Below are 22,161 nucleotides of genomic sequence, written 5' to 3' on the forward strand. Positions count from 1 at the left end.
TTGTAGCTGTGCCAGTCCGACAGGACATCCCAGCAGCTGTGCGAGTCCGAGAGGAATCATGGAACCCTTATCATGTGACTTTGCATCTGTTGTTATGCAGGAGCACAATTGGAAATACAAGAAAATGAGGAGGCGCGGCCGGCTGGTAGTGTGGCCGAGCGGTCTAAGGCGCTGGATCCAGGTTCTAGTCTCGAAAGGGGCGTGGGTTCGAATCCCACCACTGCCATTTCTGCTGATCAACTCCAACGCTGCAGCTTGTTAAAATGCTGTTTCGGTGCCCACTGTACATTGATATTGAAAACAAAATGGGTTTGCTTCCCAGGGAACGACCTGTGGTGTGGGATACTGCCAAATATTTCAAAATGTCTCTACTGTCATGATCGTGTTCGCCTCCCGCTCGGAAAATCGCAAGCAGTTCTGCCATCCCAGGCAAGTTGAGCTTTTTGAAAGAGTCGTTTGGAAATGCCCTGTTGTTAGTTGTGAGATTACTTTATGACTCATGCCCTCGGACTGTATCACATTTAGCATTCATGCATCTCTGTGTCTGAAAATGCATGAGATATGCCAGTTTGTTTGTGTTCCGTGTTAAATGCTTTCTGTTTTGCGATTCGCTCAATACATTTCGATTTAACTGGGTTTCTGAGGTAACTTCCAGCAGCAAAAATTCTCAGCAGAGGATCTGGGAAAATTTCGCAGAGTATGGTCAGTCGGAGCTAAAGTAAGGAAGTCGTTCGTTTCTGCAGTGTTTCACAATACTACCTCTCCCGTGAGCAGTCGAACAGACTAAATGTTTGTGCCACAGACTGCGATGGCAAACTCCGCTAAAAAGTAATCCTTTAAAGCCGGTGGAAGCAACATGACGTAATTGGGGTACATCGTGGAAAAAGATACTTCGGTGGACCTCATCCGTGCTCACCACATCGCCAAAACTAAACAAGTCCCGTTCCCCAGCATTTGGCCCCAATCCCTCTAAACGCATCATATCCAGAAACTCACCCGATTACCTTTGCAATTTTCTGAGTGTAATAGCCTGCTCCACTTCCTCTGGTAGATCATTCCAAACACGCACAACCTTGTTTGTGGGAAATGTGCCTCAGGTCCTTTGTCACTTTCAGCCCAATCACCTTAAAGCTATGCTCTCGAGTTTTCAACTCACACCAACTTGGGTAAAACTCAGTTAACCACCCTTCCATAAGGTCATGTCGCAGCTGTTACGCTGCAGGGAAAGTCGTCCCAGCCTATTCCACCTCGCCCTACGGTACAAACATCGACGACAGCTTTGTCTATATTTTGTCATCAATTTAACGTGTCTTTTTTTTTACGTTTTCAAGATGTCAATTACGCTGGACAACAACGAGCTATTGGAAACAAAAAGGTGAAACGTAGAACGGATTCAACTTTCAGTGTTGGACGCCATTGAGTCGCAGCACTGCCGCTTCCGGCTTATTTCTGTAGTGTAGTGGTCATCACGTTCGCCTCACACGCGAAAGGTCCCCAGTTCGAAACTGGGCAGAAACTGCTTTGTTCTTCAACTGCATCCTTTTACATGGACAAGAGCTGAACTTTCTTGCATGCTTTCCCATCTGCAAACCTGCCTTCGAATTTGCTTGAACAAATCTGCTCTGGTAGTGAAATGTAATGCAATTCCATTTAATTACAGTGCAAAGCGTTGTTAAGTTTTTCTCCAACCTGGTTCTGATCATATGCCATTCTGTTGGAGAGTGTAGTTACCGCCTTCTGATCCTTCCACGAAAAGCAGTACCGCATTTGCCTTCCTTGCGCAGGCGGCTCGGTTCAAAGACAGGAAAGAAGCAGATGCTCTGGTGTCACAGCGCACCACGAATTCCTGAACTTGTCTGTTTGTCAAATGTACCCCAAGGTCATCTCAGAAAGACCTCATTTGGAAGCTGTCAATCGTGATTCAACGTGCGAGAATTGGCACCAGATATCCTGAATCATGTTTTGGAGCAATTCGCACGTTAGTGGCTCATTCAATCAGCAACAGCAATGAAAGAAATTGCACTCTCAGAGGATCCTTTCGACTTGCGCATTCATAGCGTCGCTAGTATTAAGATCCGCCCCGAGATCTAAGTCATGTTGGAACTGAAACGGAGGAATCGACAGAGAGACTACAGAATGACATCGCATCAATTTGGTTTTCTTTAAATTACTGACGAGCAGGAAAATGTAAACGGGGAGGGCGAGTGGAGAAGTGAGGCAGTTGCAGCTCTGGTGAAATTCCTTCTTTGTGATTCACTCAGCAACCAGAGACGTGAAGGTGACTCAGGCGTGAAAGCTCTTCACATCGAGAACAAAAAGCACTCAAGGGCAGTTAGCACCTCCTCCGGAGTGGGGGGTGCGGTGAGGTAATTACCTTGTGACTTCTGTTACTATGTTCAGAAACTAGCTTTTATATTGAGGTGAACAGAAATGGCATTTTTAAAAAGCACCATGGAATTTAACAAAATTTATCGAGTCGCTTGTCGTCGATTCCCACATAGGTTTCCAACGCAGTTGGTATCCATGTGGCTCATGTCCAGGTGTGAACATCTCTGCAGCACATTGCACGGTTAAGGTAAAAGGCAAGGAAAGTGGCTTCTAGAACTGGCTCCGAGGTCAGAGCATTCTCACAATGTGATCTGTCGTTCTCGGATTGTAATGTTACCTCCGGTTTAGGGTGGAGAACATTCTTTGGGACTCTTATTCTGAAAAAAAAAACAGACACAGTGACTGAAACTATGCTGCACGGTATGATGTGGATTACGGCCTGCTCAGGTTCGTGCATTTTCCCTGTAGTCCGGTGTGTTTCGTGTTCCGTGTAAAGTCGTCCTGTTTCGAGCAATGGGTGAAATCATTTAGCAAAGCTAGATTCGAAATTGCAGTAATGTCAAGCAGCTCATGGTTATTTGACCAAATCATAAGCGAACCCATATTCTCAAGCACTCACAGATACATTTGTAGCTGAAAAGAGTCTGAGAAGATAGACTCAGTTTACCATTGATTTTTGTCTGGATTGATGGGCTATCAATATCTGCTGCGAAATTGACATTGTAGCTGTGCCAGTCCGACAGGACATCCCAGCAGCTGTGCGAGTCCGAGAGGAATCATGGAACCCTTATCATGTGACTTTGCATCTGTTGTTATGCAGGAGCACAATTGGAAATACAAGAAAATGAGGAGGCGCGGCCGGCTGGTAGTGTGGCCGAGCGGTCTAAGGCGCTGGATCCAGGTTCTAGTCTCGAAAGGGGCGTGGGTTCGAATCCCACCACTGCCATTTCTGCTGATCAACTCCAACGCTGCAGCTTGTTAAAATGCTGTTTCGGTGCCCACTGTACATTGATATTGAAAACAAAATGGGTTTGCTTCCCAGGGAACGACCTGCGGTGTGGGATACTGCCAAATATTTCAAAATGTCTCTACTGTCATGATCGTGTTCGCCTCCCGCTCGGAAAATCGCAAGCAGTTCTGCCATCCCAGGCAAGTTGAGCTTTTTGAAAGAGTCGTTTGGAAATGCCCTGTTGTTAGTTGTGAGATTACTTTATGACTCATGCCCTCGGACTGTATCACATTTAGCATTCATGCATCTCTGTGTCTGAAAATGCATGAGATATGCCAGTTTGTTTGTGTTCCGTGTGAAATGCTTTCTGTTTTGCGATTCGCTCAATACATTTCGATTTAACAGGGTTTCTGAGGTAACTTCCAGCAGCAAAAATTCTCAGCAGAGGATCTGGGAAAATTTCGCAGAGTATGGTCAGTCGGAGCTAAAGTAAGGAAGTCGTTCGTTTCTGCAGTGTTTCACAATACTACCTCTCCCGTGAGCAGTCGAACAGACTAAATGTTTGTGCCACAGACTGCGATGGCAAACTCCGCTAAAAAGTAATCCTTTAAAGCCGGTGGAAGCAACATGACGTAATTGGGGTACATCGTGGAAAAAGATACTTCGGTGGACCTCATCCGTGCTCACCACATCGCCAAAATTAAACAAGTCCCGTTCCCCAGCATTTGGCCCCAATCCCTCTAAACGCATCATATCCAGAAACTCACCCGATTACCTTTGCAATTTTCTGAGTGTAATAGCCTCCTCCACTTCCTCTGGTAGATCATTCCAAACACGCACAACCTTGTTTGTGGGAAATGTGCCTCAGGTCCTTTGTCACTTTCAGCCCAATCACCTTAAAGCTATGCTCTCGTGTTTTCAACTCACACCAACTTGGGTAAAACTCAGTTAACCACCCTTCCATAAGGTCATGTCGCAGCTGTTACGCTGCAGGGAAAGTCGTCCCAGCCTATTCCACCTCGCCCTACGGTACAAACATCGACGACAGCTTTATCTATATTTTGTCATCAATTTAAGGTGTCTTTTTTTTTACGTTTTCAAGATGTCAATTACGCTGGACAACAACGAGCTCTTGGAAACAAAAAGGTGAAACGTAGAACGGATTCAACTTTCAGTGTTGGACGCCATTGAGTCGCAGCACAGCCGATTCCGGCTTGTTTCTGTAGTGTAGTGGTCATCACGTTCGCCTCACACGCGAAAGGTCCCCAGTTCGAAACTGGGCAGAAACTGCTTTGTTCTTCAACTGCATCCTTTTACATGGACAAGAGCTGAACTTTCTTGCATGCTTTCCCATCTGCAAACCTGCCTTCGAATTTGCTTGAGCAAATCTGCTCTGGTAGTGAAATGTAATGCAATTCCATTTAATTACAGTGCAAAGCGTTGTTAAGTTTTTCTCCAACCTGGTTCTGATCATATGCCATTCTGTTGGAGAGTGTAGTTACCGCCTTCTGATCCTTCCACGAAAAGCAGTACCGCATTTGCCTTCCTTGCGCAGGCGGCTCGGTTCAAAGACAGGAAAGAAGCAGATGCTCTGGTGTCACAGCGCACCACGAATTCCTGAACTTGTCTGTTTGTCAAATGTACCCCAAGGTCATCTCAGAAAGAACTCATTTGGAAGCTGTCAATCGTGATTCAACGTGCGAGAATTGGCACGAGATATCCTGAATCATGTTTTGGAGCAATTCGCACGTTAGTGGCTCATTTAATCAGCAACAGCAATGAAAGAAATTGCACTCTCAGAGGAACCTTTCGACTTGCGCATTCATAGCGTCGCTAGTATTAAGGTCCGCCCCGAGATCTAAGTCATGTTGGAACTGAAACGGAGGAATCGACAGAGAGGCTACAGAATGACATCGCATCCATTTGGTTTTCTTTAAATTACTGACGAGCAGGAAAATGTAAACGGGGAGGGCGAGTGGAGAAGTGAGGCAGTTGCAGCTCTGGTGAAATTCCTTCTTTGTGATTCACTCAGCAACCAGAGACGTGAAGGTGACTCAGGCGTGAAAGCTCTTCACATCGAGAACAAAAAGCACTCAAGGGCAGTTAGCACCTCTTCCGGAGTGGGGGGTGCGGTGAGGTAATTACCTTGTGACTTCTGTTACTATGTTCAGAAACTAGCTTTTATATTGAGGTGAACAGAAATGGCATTTTTAAAAAGCACCATGGAATTTAACAAAATTTATCGAGTCGCTTGTCGTCGATTCCCACATAGGTTTCCAACGCAGTTGGTATCCATGTGGCTCATGTCCAGGTGTGAACATCTCTGCAGCACATTGCACGGTTAAGGTAAAAGGCAAGGAAAGTGGCTTCTAGAACTGGCTCCGAGGTCAGAGCATTCTCACAATGTGATCTGTCGTTCTCGGATTGTAATGTTACCTCCGGTTTTAGGGTGGAGAACATTCTTTGGGACTCTTATTCTGAAAAAAAAACAGACACAGTGACTGAAACTATGCTGCACGGTATGATGTGGATTACGGCCTGCTCAGGTTTGTGCATTTTCCCTGTAGTCCGGTGTGTTTCGTGTTCCGTGTAAAGTCGTCCTGTTTCGAGCAATGGGTGAAATCATTTAGCAAAGCTAGATTCGAAATTGCAGTAATGTCAAGCAGCTCATGGTTATTTGACCAAATCATAAGCGAACCCATATTCTCAAGCACTCACAGATACATTTGTAGCTGAAAAGAGTCTGAGAAGATAGACTCAGTTTACCATTGATTTTTGTCTGGATTGATGGGCTATCAATATCTGCTGCGAAATTGACATTGTAGCTGTGCCAGTCCGACAGGACATCCCAGCAGCTGTGCGAGTCCGAGAGGAATCATGGAACCCTTATCATGTGACTTTGCATCTGTTGTTATGCAGGAGCACAATTGGAAATACAAGAAAATGAGGAGGCGCGGCCGGCTGGTAGTGTGGCCGAGCGGTCTAAGGCGCTGGATCCAGGTTCCAGTCTCGAAAGGGGCGTGGGTTTGAATCCCACCACTGCCATTTCTGCTGATCAACTCCAACGCTGCAGCTTGTTAAAATGCTGTTTCGGTGCCCACTGTATATTGATATTGAAAACAAAATGGGTTTGCTTCCCAGGGAACGACCTGTGGTGTGGGATACTGCCAAATATTTCAAAATGTCTCTACTGTCATGATCGTGTTCGCCTCCCGCTCGGAAAATCGCAAGCAGTTCTGCCATCCCAGGCAAGTTGAGCTTTTTGAAAGAGTCGTTTGGAAATGCCCTGTTGTTAGTTGTGAGATTACTTTATGACTCATGCCCTCGGACTGTATCACATTTAGCATTCATGCATCTCTGTGTCTGAAAATGCATGAGATATGCCAGTTTGTTTGTGTTCCGTGTTAAATGCTTTCTGTTTTGCGATTCGCTCAATACATTTCGATTTCACAGGGTTTCTGAGGTAACTTCCAGCAGCAAAAATTCTCAGCAGAGGATCTGGGAAAATTTCGCAGAGTATGGTCAGTCGGAGCTAAAGTAAGGAAGTCGTTCGTTTCTGCAGTGTTTCACAATACTACCTCTCCCGTGAGCAGTCGAACAGACTAAATGTTTGTGCCACAGACTGCGATGGCAAACTCCGCTAAAAAGCAATCCTTTAAAGCCGGTGGAAGCAACATGACGTAATTGGGGAACATCGTAGAAAAAGATACTTCGGTGGACCTCATCCGTGCTCACCACATCGCCAAAATTAAACAAGTCCCGTTCCCCAGCATTTGGCCCCAATCCCTCTAAACGCATCATATCCAGAAACTCACCCGATTACCTTTGCAATTTTCTGAGTGTAATAGCCTCCTCCACTTCCTCTGGTAGATCATTCCAAACACGCACAACCTTCTTTGTGGGAAATGTGCCTCAGGTCCTTTGTCACTTTCAGCCCAATCACCTTAAAGCTATGCTCTCGAGTTTTCAACTCACACCAACTTGGGTAAAACTCAGTTAACCACCCTTCCATAAGGTCATGTCGCAGCTGTTACGCTGCAGGGAAAGTCGTCCCAGCCTATTCCACCTCGCCCTACGGTACAAACATCGACGACAGCTTTGTCTATATTTTGTCATCAATTTAACGTGTCTTTTTTTTACGATTTCAAGATGTCAATTACGCTGAACAACGAGCTGTTGGAAACAAAAAGGTGAAACGGAGAACGGATTCAACTTTCAGTGTTGGACGCCATTGAGTCGCAGCACTGCCGGTTCCGGCTTGTTTCTGTAGTGTAGTGGTCATCACGTTCGCCTCACACGCGAAAGGTCCCCAATTCGAAACTGGGCAGAAACTGCTTTGTTCTTCAACTGCAGCCTTTTACATGGACAAGAGCTGAGCTTTCTTGCATGCTTTCCCATCTGCAAACCTGCCTTCGAATTTGCTTGAACAAATCTGCTCTGGTAGTGAAATGTAATGCAATTCCATTTAATTACAGTGCAAAGCGTTGTTAAGTTTTTCTCCAACCTGGTTCTGATCATATGCCATTCTGTTGGAGAGTGTAGTTACCGCCTTCTGATCCTTCCACGAAAAGCAGTGCCGCATTTGCCTTCCTTGCGCAGGCGGCTCGATTCAAAGACAGGAAAGAAGCAGATGCTCTGGTGTCACAGCGCACCACGAATTCCTGAACTTGTCTGTTTGTCAAATGTACCCCAAGGTCGTCTCAGAAAGACCTCATTTGGAAGCTGTCAATCGTGATTCAACGTTCGAGAATTGGCACCAGATATCCTGAATCATGTTTTGGAGCAATTCGCACGTTAGTGGCTCATTCAATCAGCAACAGCAATGAAAGAAATTGCACTCTCAGAGGAACCTTTCGACTTGCGCATTCATAGCGTCGCTAGTATTAAGGTCCGCCCCGAGATCTAAGTCATGTTGGAACTGAAACGGAGGAATCGACAGAGAGGCTACAGAATGACATCGCATCCATTTGGTTTTCTTTAAATTACTGACGAGCAGGAAAATGTAAACGGGGAGGGCGAGTGGAGAAGTGAGGCAGTTGCAGCTCTGGTGAAATTCCTTCTTTGTGATTCACTCAGCAACCAGAGACGTGAAGGTGACTCAGGCGTGAAAGCTCTTCACATCGAGAACAAAAAGCACTCAAGGGCAGTTAGCACCTCTTCCGGAGTGGGGGGTGCGGTGAGGTAATTACCTTGTGACTTCTGTTACTATGTTCAGAAACTAGCTTTTATATTGAGGTGAACAGAAATGGCATTTTTAAAAAGCACCATGGAATTTAACAAAATTTATCGAGTCGCTTGTCGTCGATTCCCACATAGGTTTCCAACGCAGTTGGTATCCATGTGGCTCATGTCCAGGTGTGAACATCTCTGCAGCACATTGCACGGTTAAGGTAAAAGGCAAGGAAAGTGGCTTCTAGAACTGGCTCCGAGGTCAGAGCATTCTCACAATGTGATCTGTCGTTCTCGGATTGTAATGTTACCTCCGGTTTTAGGGTGGAGAACATTCTTTGGGACTCTTATTCTGAAAAAAAAACAGACACAGTGACTGAAACTATGCTGCACGGTATGATGTGGATTACGGCCTGCTCAGGTTTGTGCATTTTCCCTGTAGTCCGGTGTGTTTCGTGTTCCGTGTAAACGTGAAAGTCGTCCTGTTTCGAGCAATGGGTGAAATCATTTAGCAAAGCTAGATTCGAAATTGCAGTAATGTCAAGCAGCTCATGGTTATTTGACCAAATCATAAGCGAACCCATATTCTCAAGCACTCACAGATACATTTGTAGCTGAAAAGAGTCTGAGAAGATAGACTCAGTTTACCATTGATTTTTGTCTGGATTGATGGGCTATCAATATCTGCTGCGAAATTGACATTGTAGCTGTGCCAGTCCGAGAGGACATGGAACCCTTATCATGTGACTTTGCATCTGTTGTTATGCTGGAGCACAATTGGAAATACAAGAAAATGAGGAGGCGCGGCCGGCTGGTAGTGTGGCCGAGCGGTCTAAGGCGCTGGATCCAGGTTCCAGTCTCGAAAGGGACGTGCGTTCGAATCCAACCACTGCCATTTCTGCTGATCAACTCCAACGCTGCAGCTTGTGAAAATGCTGTTTCGGTGCCCACTGTATGTTGATGTTGAAAACAAAAGTAAAATGGGTTTGCTTCCCAGGGAACTAACTGTGGTGTGGGATACTGCCAAATATTTCAAAATGTCTCTACTGTCATGATCGTGTTCGCCTCCCGCTCGGAAAATCGCAAACAGTTCTGCCATCCCAGGCAAGTTGAGCTTTTTGAAAGAGTCGTTTGGAAATGCCCTGTTGTTAGTTGTGAGATTACTTTATGACTCATGCCCTCGGACTGTATCACATTTAGCATTCATGCATCTCTGTGTCTGAAAATGCATGAGATATGCCAGTTTGTTTGTGTTCCGTGTTAAATGCTTTCTGTTTTGCGATTCGCTCAATACATTTCGATTTAACAGGGTTTCTGAGGTAACTTCCAGCAGCAAAAATTCTCAGCAGAGGATCTGGGAAAATTTCGCAGAGTATGGTCAGTCGGAGCTAAAGTAAGGAAGTCGTTCGTTTCTGCAGTGTTTCACAATACTACCTCTCCCGTGAGCAGTCGAACAGACTAAATGTTTGTGCCACAGACTGCGATGGCAAACTCCGCTAAAAAGTAATCCTTTAAAGCCGGTGGAAGCAACATGACGTAATTGGGGTACATCGTGGAAAAAGATACTTCGGTGGACCTCATCCGTGCTCACCACATCGCCAAAACTAAACAAGTCCCGTTCCCCAGCATTTGGCCCCAATCCCTCTAAACGCATCATATCCAGAAACTCACCCGATTACCTTTGCAATTTTCTGAGTGTAATAGCCTCCTCCACTTCCTCTGGTAGATCATTCCAAACACGCACAACCTTCTTTGTGGGAAATGTGCCTCAGGTCCTTTGTCACTTTCAGCCCAATCACCTTAAAGCTATGCTCTCGAGTTTTCAACTCACACCAACTTGGGTAAAACTCAGTTAACCACCCTTCCATAAGGTCATGTCACAGCTGTTACGCTGCAGGGAAAGTCGTCCCAGCCTATTCCACCTCGCCCTACGGTACAAACATCGACGACAGCTTTGTCTATATTTTGTCATCAATTTAACGTGTCTTTTTTTTTACGATTTCAAGATGTCAATTACGCTGAACAACGAGCTGTTGGAAACAAAAAGGTGAAACGTAGAACGGATTCAACTTTCAGTGTTGGACGCCATTGAGTCGCAGCACTGCCGATTCCGGCTTGTTTCTGTAGTCTAGTGGTCATCACGTTCGCCTCACACGCGAAAAGTCCCCAGTTCGAAACTGGGCAGAAACTGCTTTGTTCTTCAACTGCAGCCTTTTACATGGACAAGAGCTGAGCTTTCTTGCATGCTTTCCCATCTGCAAACCTGCCTTCGAATTTGCTTGAACAAATCTGCTCTGGGAGTGAAATGTAATGCAATTCCATTTAATTACAGTGCAAAGCGTTGTTAAGTTTTTCTCCAACCTGGTTCTGATCATATGCCATTCTGTTGGAGAGTGTAGTTACCGCCTTCTGATCCTTCCACGAAAAGCAGTACCGCATTTGCCTTCCTTGCGCAGGCGGCTCGGTTCAAAGACAGGAAAGAAGCAGAAGCTCTGGTGTCACAGCGCACCACGAATTCCTGAACTTGTCTGTTTGTCAAATGTACCCCAAGGTCGTCTCAGAAAGACCTCATTTGGAAGCTGTCAATCGTGATTCAACGTGCGAGAATTGGCACCAGATATCCTGAATCATGTTTTGGAGCAATTCGCACGTTAGTGGCTCATTCAATCAGCAACAGCAATGAAAGAAATTGCACTCTCAGAGGAACCTTTCGACTTGCGCATTCATAGCGTCGCTAGTATTAAGGTCCGCCCCGAGATCTAAGTCATGTTGGAACTGAAACGGAGGAATCGACAGAGAGGCTACAGAATGACATCGCATCCATTTGGTTTTCTTTAAATTACTGACGAGCAGGAAAATGTAAACGGGGAGGGCGAGTGGAGAAGTGAGGCAGTTGCAGCTCTGGTGAAATTCCTTCTTTGTGATTCACTCAGCAACCAGAGACGTGAAGGTGACTCAGGCGTGAAAGCTCTTCACATCGAGAACAAAAAGCACTCAAGGGCAGTTAGCACCTCTTCCGGAGTGGGGGGTGCGGTGAGGTAATTACCTTGTGACTTCTGTTACTATGTTCAGAAAGTGTTTTGATCAATACATATGGGAGCCTGGGTTTCATTAAAAATTTCATTGACTGGTTAGGTCAGAGTCAATCATTGTATCCAATTCAGGTCAACAGATTCCTACTCAGGAAGGATCTGAGTGATCTTCAGGGTGTGGAGTACAGACTTACTGGTGTGGTGCACTGATGAAGAAAATGCAGTCACGGGATTGATTTGGAAAAGAAAATGCTATTTTCTTTGAAGAAATCAAGTTGAATATATCTTGATAGATTAAAATGGATAAGATTATAACACATCTAGATAGAGCAGACAATAAAATAAATTGCACTTGATAGGTGATGGCTCAAAATTTAAGATTAGATATAACGTTTTGAGAAAGTGGGAGATGAGGAAGTTTACAGCTGACTGTATTGGCTGGAAATATGCAGAACATGCTGCCTATTATGGTGGTGCAAGTAGAGATGATCAATTATTAACAAATACGATTATATCAGATCTGAGGGAAATAGACTTTCAGGATTTTGGGGACAGTTGGAGAATGACAATAAGGGATTCTGCTGCAGAGAGCCAGCTTGGATTTGATGGGCCCCTTTCTGTGCCATATCACGTTTTTTTGTACTTGCTTAACTTGTTCTGGTTATTTGTCTTCAGGGGTTAAATTATCATTAAGGTAAATCTGCTCTGTGTTCATGCTCAGACCAACACAGGTTGTCCTTCCACAGCAGGAGATAATGTTTACTGCTTTATACTTGGTTCTGGGGGAGTCCCCAGGTGGGCGGCACGGTGGCACAGTGGTTAGCACTGCTGCATCACAGCGCCAGAGACCCGGGTTCAATTCCCGCCTCAGGCGACTGACTGTGTGGAGTTTGCACGTTCTCCCCGTGTCTGCGTGGGTTTCCTCCGGGTGCTCCGGTTTCCTCCCACAGTCCAAAAGATGTGCAGGGTCAGGTGAATTGGCCATACTGAATTGACCATAGTGTTAGGTAAGGGGTAAATGTAGGGGTATGGGTGGTTTTCGCTTCGGCGGGTCGGTGTGGACTTGTTGGGCCAAAGGGCCTGTTTCCACACTGTAATCTAATCTAATCTAATCTAAAACTGAAAATCTGCTCCAGGGTGTTTTAACCAGGATTGTGAATATCTTGGAACATCTCGTGCCACACCAATACCTGAAATGCTTTCCGACTGACTGACTAAATTAAATTTGTTCCTTCCACAGCATGTTGCTGGCTGGAGTTCTGTAGTCAGTGTTCTTCCACAAGGATCAGAATTGGAACATCTATTGTCTGTAACATATATCAATGATTAGCATGGAAATGTAAACGATTTAATTAGCAAGTTTCTTGATGGTGCAAATTGATGAAGTTGTGAATCATGAAGAATGTTGTCAAAGGATACAGCAAGAAAGAGATAAATTGGAAAACCCATACGAAGATAGATATTAATGCAGACAAGTGTGAGGTGATATATTTTGGGAGGTTCATTGCAAGAGGAATGTATTCACGAAACCGAAGGGCTCTCAGCAGCATTGATACACACAGGGATCTTCAGGGGCAAGTTCACAGCTCCCTGAAAGTGGTGAAGGATCTGTTAGGCATACTTGCCTTCTTTTGTCAGGGACTGAATATAAAACTGTCATTAGGCCACCTTTGGAATATTGTGTGCTGTTTTGATCACCACTTAAAAACGAGGATGTGGAGGCTTTGGACAGCGTGAAAACAGGTTTACCAGGATGTTGCCTGGATTGGGAGAGGTTGGAAAGACTTGGATTTTTGACTTGGGAAAGTCAGTGGCTGTGGGTGATCTGAAAGTGTCAGACAGAGTGAATAATCTGAATCTTTTTCCAATGTGAAAATGGCAAATAGTAGAGGCCATAGATTTCAGGGGAGAGGGGGCAAGTTTAAAGGAAATGAAATCCAAAACAACTGCAGATGCCATAAACTAGAAACAAAAGCATTTTCGGGAAAAGTTCAGCAGGTCTTGCAGCTTCTATGAAGATAAATTAAAGTTAACGTTTCTGAGGAACGGTGACCAGAACCCAAAACATTAACTGATTTTTCTTCACGATGCTGCAAGATCTGCTGAGCATTTCCAACAACATGTGCAAGTTTAAAGGGAGTTGTGTCAGACAAGTTTCTTATGCAGAAGGTGGTAAGTGAAAAGAATGTACTTTACTGAGAGATGGGAAAAGCAGAAGCAATCGCAACGGTTAAGAGGCATTTGGGCAGACACCTAAGCAGGCATGGGTTGGCAGGGATATCGATCATGTCCAGGCAGATGGAATTAGTTTGGAATAGCATCATGCTCCGCACACACATGGTGGGCCAATTATTCCGGTGCTGTACTGCTCGGTTTTCCAGGGGGTAGAATGTGTGGAGCAAGAGATAATATTTTGAGTGGAATATGTCTCTTCTTTAGAATACACAGTAAGTTGATGCATTTTGAGAGAAGCAATGTAGAAAGGGAATATATATTTGAGTGGCACAGACACAGAGATCAGGACAGCAGGAATGGGGGACAATGTGTACCAATCATTAAAGGAGAGAAAACATAAAGTGTTTTGAGTAAAACAAATGGGATGCTGGGATTCCTTAATGGGGGAATGATAACAAACTCACGGAAAAGATGCTGACCCTTGACAAAGCTCTAGTTAGGTCACAGTCAATCATTGCATTCAATTCTGGTCAACAGATTCCTGTTCAGAATGAGGAAGTTAAAATACCATAGAGGGGCCAGTTCCATACCTTTTGCTTCTCTTTCAGGACACCGTGGGGTCTCAAGGGTTAAACATTCCCTTGCCAAAGGCCTTATTGCATCAACTGAAGGCCTGTACACTTACAATACAGACAGAACACCACAGAAGGGGGTGGGGGTGGGAGGCTGACAGTATCTCAAAATAGAACCTCTTGCAGTCACACATATGGATTACCCCGTAACCCCAGACAGAGAGCCCTGGGCAAAACCCTGTTAAACTGCCTCCCGCTCCCATTGTCTTATCTCCCCTCCATATGAGCATAGGTAAGTGAATCCCCCATTTAGTGAAGGAAGAACCCTTCTTCCCATCAACACATAATCATGAACAATACGATAATCAGTTTCTGTAATCCATTCGCACGTTATCACAGGATATCGTCATTCATCAAGCTTTGTAAGGTCATAATTAACCACTTTAAACTATCTGTTGACAATCGCCCATGTGACTGATATGCCTTTGTCTAATTCCTATTAAATATACTGTCTCTATAGGTAAGGCAGAGATTCATGAAGAAGAATCTCTACAAGTAGACACTCAGCTACTTCAGAGATGCTTTGAAACTCTCGCCGGCTGTCCAATAATAAAACTATTGCTGTTGTGCAGAAAACTAGTGTCGTCTGGATTTGTGGAACAAAATAGGCATCAACAATGAAGGATATGAGTGATCTTCAGAGTGTGGCGTACAGACTTACTGGAGTGGATCACTGATGTAGAAAATGCAGTCACTGGACTGATTTGAAGAAATTGCAATTTTCTGTGAAGTGAAGAAGTTGGATATATTTTTGATAAAGCTGCATAAGATTATAACAGACCTATATATAGCAGACAAAAAATATCTGTATTCGATAAGTGATGGCACAAGAGTTAAGGTCACATGTAAGGTTTTGAGACAGCGGGAGATGAGCAAGTGTTTCTGCTGACTGTATTGGCTGGACATTAGATTAGATTAGATTACATTACAATGTGGAAACAGGCCCTTCGGCCCAACAAGTCCACACCGACCCGCCGAAGCGCAACCCACCCATACCCCTACATTTACCCCTTACCTAACACTACGGGCAATTTAGCATGGCCAATTCACCTGACCCTGCACATCTTTGGACTGTGGGAGGAAACCGGAGCACCCGGAGGAAACCCACGCAGACACGGGGAGAACGTGCAAACATATGCAGAACATGTTGCCTATTATGGTGGTGCAAGTAGAGAAGATCAATGATTGATAAAAACAATTAGATCAGTTCTGAGGGAAATAAACTTGCAGAGTTTGGGGTAGGTATGGGGAATGAGAATATTGGATTCTGCTACAGAGAGCCAGCTTGGATTTGATGGGCCTCTTTCTGTGCTATAATGCATTTTATTTGGACTTGCTTAACTTGCTCTGGTCACCAATTAAGTTGTCATTTCGGTAAATCTGCTCAGTGTTCCTACTCAGACCAATACAGGCTGTCTCTCCACAGCAGGAGATAATATTTACTGCTTTATACTGAGTTCTTTTTGGGGCTGGGGGTGGGGGGGTGGCGGGCTAACGGTGTGTGTAACAGTCTGCCAGCATTTATCTGAAATGGCAAAACACCAGTGCAGCCAGACTAGGGACCGACTCTGGAAATATGGGGGATGCTAGAAGAGAATTCTTTACCCATCCCACCTGGAAACTTGCCAAACCAGTCAGACTGGGGAGCTGTCCACCTGCTCTGTGTGTGTGTGTGTGGGGAGGGGGGGTGGGGAGAAGGGATTCACTCAGGCATCCATCCTGCTGAGACACCAATCAATTTACTGATAGCCACAGTTAAAGAATTCGTTTCTCTTTTTCACGCCAAGTAATGAAAGATGGCTTTGGCAGCTCATAAAGTTGTGCACATAGAGATCTTAGCTTTGGAAATGTTCACAACATTGTTGAACATGCACAGATTCACACTGGGTGCAGATTTTTATTTTCCTTTATTCATTCACAGGATGAGGGTGTCGCTGGCCCGGCAGCATTTACTGCCCATCCCTAATTGCCCAGAAGGCAGGTAAGAGTCAACCACATTGCTGTGGGTCTGAGGTCACAATGTAGGCCAGACCAGGTAAGGATGGCAGCTTCCTTCCTGAAAGTGAACCAGATTTTCTTTTCTGACAATCGATTAATGGCCATCATTAGACTCTAAATTCACAAGTTTTTTTTAATTGAATTCAAATCCCCTATCTGCTGCAGCAGGCTTTGAACCCAGGTCTCCAGAACGCTATCTGAGGTTTTAGATTAACTGTCTCGCGACAATACCACTCGGCCAATACTTCCCCGCATCGCTGTCCATCTGCACAGTGAACAGCGATTTTCTGGTTCATCAGGACTGGGTAATCACACATACGTTTGCTCAATGATTGTAGGAGTTGGATGTTGATTGGCAATTGACATCCATCTCCAAACCATGTATCCTGGGATTTGTTTCTGGTGATGATTGGAAGCACCATCAGTCTTGTTATCTTTTGGGGATAAAAACAGTTTCAATTAGCTTTCTGTTAAATGCATAGCAATCAATTCTATCTCACAACTCTCAGGCAGATTAGTTTCTTTTGAAGGGCTCTCCATCTCCCCAACCTCCTCCATCCTTACCCCCAACAATGCAATAATCTCATAGAGTCTCTTTGTGACTATGAATGAGACAATCTGATCAGCTGCTTCTTTCCCTAATCCTGTGTCAAGTTGGATCTTAAACTCCCCTTACTGCAGTTGTGATCCTGCATCATTGTACAGTGTTGCTCGTATTTCATGTCTTGGCCTATCAGTGTTCATGATACTGCATGTCGTATATGGGGCCAACAGTGTAGGAGTTTGGCTCTTTCCTTCCACCAACAGCAGTAGAATTGTACTCCAACAAAACTTACAGAATCACGGCCCCGCATATCCCCCAACTTACCTCTTATCATCAAACTAGTGTATCAATCCTCATTCAACTGAAAGAGTTCAGGAGGGCATGTCAGTAACAGCAGCATGAATACCTAAAAATGAGGTGTTAACCTGATGAAGTTACCAAAGAGGGCTACTTGTGTGCCTAACAGCATAGGCAGCAAGTGATAGAGTGAAGCAATCCGGGAAACGACAGAACAGATCTAAGATCTGCAGTCCAACCAAATCCAGTTGCGAATGAAGTCAGAGCACAGCTGGAGTTCTGAGAACATTTATCTTCAAGATATTAACCAACAAGAATGTCAGACTGGATTAATTATCATAAAACTCAAGTCCGTTTGATATTCATATATTTACAATCAGTGTTCATTTCACCAAATGTAGCTGAATGTAAAGATAATCTTCAAGTGATTGTAACAGTGGAGACATCTGAATACTTGATCAGCAAATTAAAGCCTGTTGTGTTTAGATAGTAATAATTTTAAAGAGATTTTAAAAAGTAAGGTGACTTGAGTACAATGGAAGAAGTTGATTGGTGGGTAGCTGATAATGTTGTTTTAATCTGAAGTTAATTTAGGATTAGTTAACAAATAAACACATGGTTGGGAATCCCAGCCCCGTGGAGTGCACATCCAGTTCCATGTGGGAAAACCAGGACACTTCTTGTGTGAGCGACAACCACAAGAACACGGAGGTGACGTGGGAAATGTCAGGAACACTCGTTTGACCACAGTTAAAGTACTGCACACACTTCTGATACCCTTATTCCAGGGTTAATGTGATCAAACCAGAGAGGGTACAGAGGAGATTGATCAGAATATTTCTACAATTGGAAAATTTCTGCTCTGAGGAAAGGTTTGATAGGCTGGGGATGATTTCCGAGGAGGATGAGGAGAGATTTAATTGAAGTGATAAAATGCTGAGGAATCCAAATCGAGTGGATAGGAAGGAGCTATTCATTAACTGAGAGGTCAGAAACTGGAGGATTTAGATTGAAACTAATGCCCAGAAAGAAGGGGAGGGGAGAATTCATTTCACTTGGAGATGGTGGTGAGCAGGAACTCATTGATGAGGTGGAGAGGCAGTAACTAACATCATATTAGAATAAAAGAACATGGATGTAACTGAGATGCTGGAACATGCAGGGCTGCGGACTAAAGTCTGCAGAATGGGATCAATGTGATTTATTTAGCATTTCTCCAGAATATTAAACTCAGGTCCAATTTGAGAATTTATGATCATCATCCGACCTGAATTCCAAATGTCAGAAGAAATTTATCAGAAAGTTACAGCACAGATCGAGGCCACTTGGCCTATCCTGCATGTATTGGCTGTAATAGAATGACCCAGGCTTTGCAGCGTTCTGTACTCACCAATGAGAGCAACAATTTCAGACTGCATACTCTGCCCTCTATGTTGTTATAATCTGTTTTTTCAATGTATTTCTTTGACAGCTGCTCACCTTGTTTCCTGGTTTCTTTCCCAGCCCTAACTCCATTCCCCATGGCCTTGAGGGACAACCATTTCTGCAATTTAATCTCTCCTGCCTTCCCCCATGTAACAGACTACCTTTTTGTCCTTGTCTCACCCCCACCTTGCTCACAACTTGTTACATTTCTGATGGTTCCCAGACCTCTGTGACTTCACTACGCCCCCTGGGTCAGTGGCACGAGTTTTGAATTCTCTTCCTCATGAGATAATCAGAAATCTTTCTGGCTGCAGTTTCCCCCAGATTTTATTTTGAAAAAAAAAGAGGATTTGCGTCAGAGTCAAGTATTTGCAAGCCTTCATCCACAATCCTGAGCACTTAGACATAATATCTGACCCTCCCACAGATGTGCAGGTTTGATGGATTGGCCGTGCTAGCATTGCCTGTAGTGTGTAGGTTAGGTAGGTTGGGTTAGCCATGCTAAATGTGGGGTTATAGAGGTAGGGTGGGACAGCAGGTCATTGCAGACTCAATGGACCGAATAGTCTCTTTGTGCGCCTAAGGGATTCTGTAATTCTAACTAGTTGTGATTGTTGTCACGTTTTCCTAAGTCCAGGTTCATTCAACACAGGTACACAAACTGCCTTTTCTGTTTCTGTGGGTGCTCACTCAATCCTTTCCTTCTGTTTTACATCAATTTCACACTGTATGTGAGGGTGGGAATGAATCTGTAAATATAAATACTCCAACCGAAACCCGTCACAAGTCAGGAATTGTTTCTGCTACTAGCATCACTCACAACAGGAAAATAAAGGTTCAGTCACAAATCTGACAGAAATACAGAAGTTATAATCACCAGGAAAGGCTTAACAGCTTAAAACTCTTTTCTTAAGAAATGAGGAGGCTGAGAGACAACCTGGTATAAGTAGGAAGCTTTGTGTCTGTATTTTCAGAGATTTGAGGTTGAAATCATTTGGTTGGAAGCATGTTTCATTGCCCCAGGTCATCAAAGGTGCTATCTAAATGTGCATCTTTCTTTCTGCCTATCTGTCTGAGTCAACAATCAGACGGATATGTTATTATCTGAGTGTTTTCCCAATTCCCTGATTGAATCTGCCTCCCCCCACAATCTCAGGTGCCAGCTGCCTCTAGTCCACCCATATGGGCATGTTGAAGAGCATGAAAGGAGAATGGATTGAAACCGAGAGTTCAATGGCAGAATGAAATAGGAAGAAGGAAATTAACGGGATTTTTGGATCCCAGGGGATACATAAGCCAGGATTAGTCCTTGTGGGGATTCCCGCAGTAACACGAGACAGCATTCCATGAGGAGAGTTAAATCCGGGTGGCAGTAGAGGGAGCCACTGAACATGAGCAGGTTTAGTTCAAACACAGGAGGTTTGTTCAGTCAGTAACAGTGTGTTAGACATGGAGGTGAAGTGAGCATTGAGGGGAAATGTTACCACAAGCTGCAGATGGATAACTTTCATTTGAACAGGAGGAAGCCATTCAGCCCTTCAATCCTGCTCTGCCATTCAATAGATCATGGCTGATTTGTGGCTTTAGTTGCAATGTACAAAACTCTCCAAACTCATCAATAAACTCCTCTGCAAGAGACAAGATCAATATTCAAAAACGAAACATCTGCAAATGCTGGGAAATCAGGAACAAAAACAGACATTGCTGGAAAAAGTCAGCAGATCTGGCAGCATCTGTGGACCGTGAACCATTGGGACCAGTGACCAGTCAGGTGACCACCTGCAGCTGACCATTCTGCCTTTTCTGTGACACTCTCTGGAACAGGTTCTGGTGCGAGGGGAATCAAATTATCAATAACAACTGAGAAAATAGGAGGACGCGCTCAATCAGAATAAAACACATTTTGGAATTTCACTTTTAATTCAACAGCAAAAATTATTCATTATCATTTCAGAAATAGGATAATAGGCCAGAAATCAACTCTTTATGTCATTGGGTCTGGGAAACTGTTAATTCTGACCTGGTCCAGCCTACATGTGAATCCAGACACTGAATAAAGTGGTTGACACTGAACGATCTCCTGGGCAGTTAGAATGGACGACAAATGCTGCCCCAGCAAGTGATGCCGTGATCCCACAAACAAATAAAACAAATCTGATCGCTGTGGTTAGTTGTGAACTCGCTGGCTGTTATTGGATGAGGACGAATGGGAAGGTTTAAGGGGTAAAGGGAGAAGAATGACATTCAGTGAGGTGATCCTTTGGAGAGCTGATGAGCCAATCAGCCTCCTTTTGTACAGTAACAATTCTGTGAATATTTCATTCTAAGCCATCTAGCGAAATATCTGGGCAGGGTTTGTAAAGAGGTCACATTGAATGAGTGTCTCGGTGAACATAAGTGAGACACAGGTACAGAGAGGTTTAAGAATGGATTCAATTATATTTTATACATTTGCATAGTCATCAACATTACAGCAGTTAAAACTGGGAGTGTAATTAGAGCAGCAAATAAATCTTAAACATTTATGCATCTAAAGGGGATGCTGGGTAAAGACACCGTATTAGTGCTTATTTTATTTCAGGTACACCAGCCTAGGAGCACATCCTTCCTGTATCTATCCTCTCGAGCTCTTGAAAATTTTTGTTCGTTTGAAGAGTTTCATGTTTCGATACTCCAGAGAAGACAGCTTCAAGCTCCTCAATCTCTCCTGCCAGTGCAATGCTGCTGTTAGAATTCAATTCACTGGCATGTTACTGGCTGCTTCATGGACTGGAACTGACAATTGAGACTGAAAGGTTACTGTATAAAATACCTTCAATGGTATTGCCAGACGTGAGTGGTTTTAGACAATGACCTTGGCTTGCAGGCATTGAGTGTCAGAGCACTTCCTGTTGTGGGGCATCCTGTTTAGATTCAATCTATTGATAACTATTAGAAATGACTTGCACTGGCTCCGTCAAAGTGGTCAGAGCATTATGGCTGTCATCGAAGCTGGTAACAAACTTCCCATGGGTTAAAAATCGTAAATGATAGAGTAGGTACGAGATCTGATGACACTGTAGGAGTATTGATGTTGTTGTTAATCAGGTTAACTCGGCAGGAGTTGACTGAATTTATATTGTCTCTTTCTGTATCTCAGAAAGTCTCTCTGGGCAATAAGTCTCCACAAACAGCAATGTGACAATGCGCAGGGATCATCTGTTTTGAAATAAATTGCTTTATAGCATTGCTGATTCACAGCATCAGGTACAAGGTTGGAGTCCAGCCTTGGTCAACAGCCTGGGTGGAGTGTGCACATTCTCCCCAGGATAGTGTGGGTCCACTCCAGGTGCTCTGGCTTCCTCCCACAGTCCAAAGATTTGTGGGTTAGGTGGATCAGCCATGCTAAATTGTCCACAGTGTCCAGGATTGTGCAGACTTGGTGGATCAGCCATGGGAATTGCAGTGTTACAGGGGTGGAGTGCTCCAGATGGGATGGTCTTTGGTTAGTTGGTGGCGTTTGATGGACCAATGCTCTCCTTCCACACTGTAGGGATTTTAGTCCATGATTGAGGATAAAGGCGACACAACAGGGTGCCCTTGGAGAAGGAGCATGTGGTGTACATCAATTCT

At 44.3% G+C, this 22,161-nt stretch overlaps 1 long non-coding RNA gene and 1 other non-coding gene across 6 annotated transcripts in view; both read left to right on the plus strand.

Annotated features, from left to right (window-relative positions):
- Positions 1-22,161, plus strand: part of LOC148146308 (uncharacterized) — a 979,539-nt gene that overhangs the window by 125,599 nt on the left and 831,779 nt on the right. The gene's annotated exons all lie outside the window — the stretch shown is intronic.
- Positions 4,494-4,566, plus strand: trnav-cac (transfer RNA valine (anticodon CAC)). The gene has a single exon. It is a non-coding gene; the product is annotated as a tRNA-Val (tRNA).

The sequence above is a fragment of the Chiloscyllium plagiosum genome, unplaced genomic scaffold (assembly GCF_037043375.1).
Source record: "Chiloscyllium plagiosum isolate Xiang-an unplaced genomic scaffold, Cpla_swu_hap1 HiC_scaffold_21, whole genome shotgun sequence".
Classification (NCBI taxonomy): Eukaryota; Metazoa; Chordata; class Chondrichthyes; order Orectolobiformes; family Hemiscylliidae; genus Chiloscyllium; species Chiloscyllium plagiosum.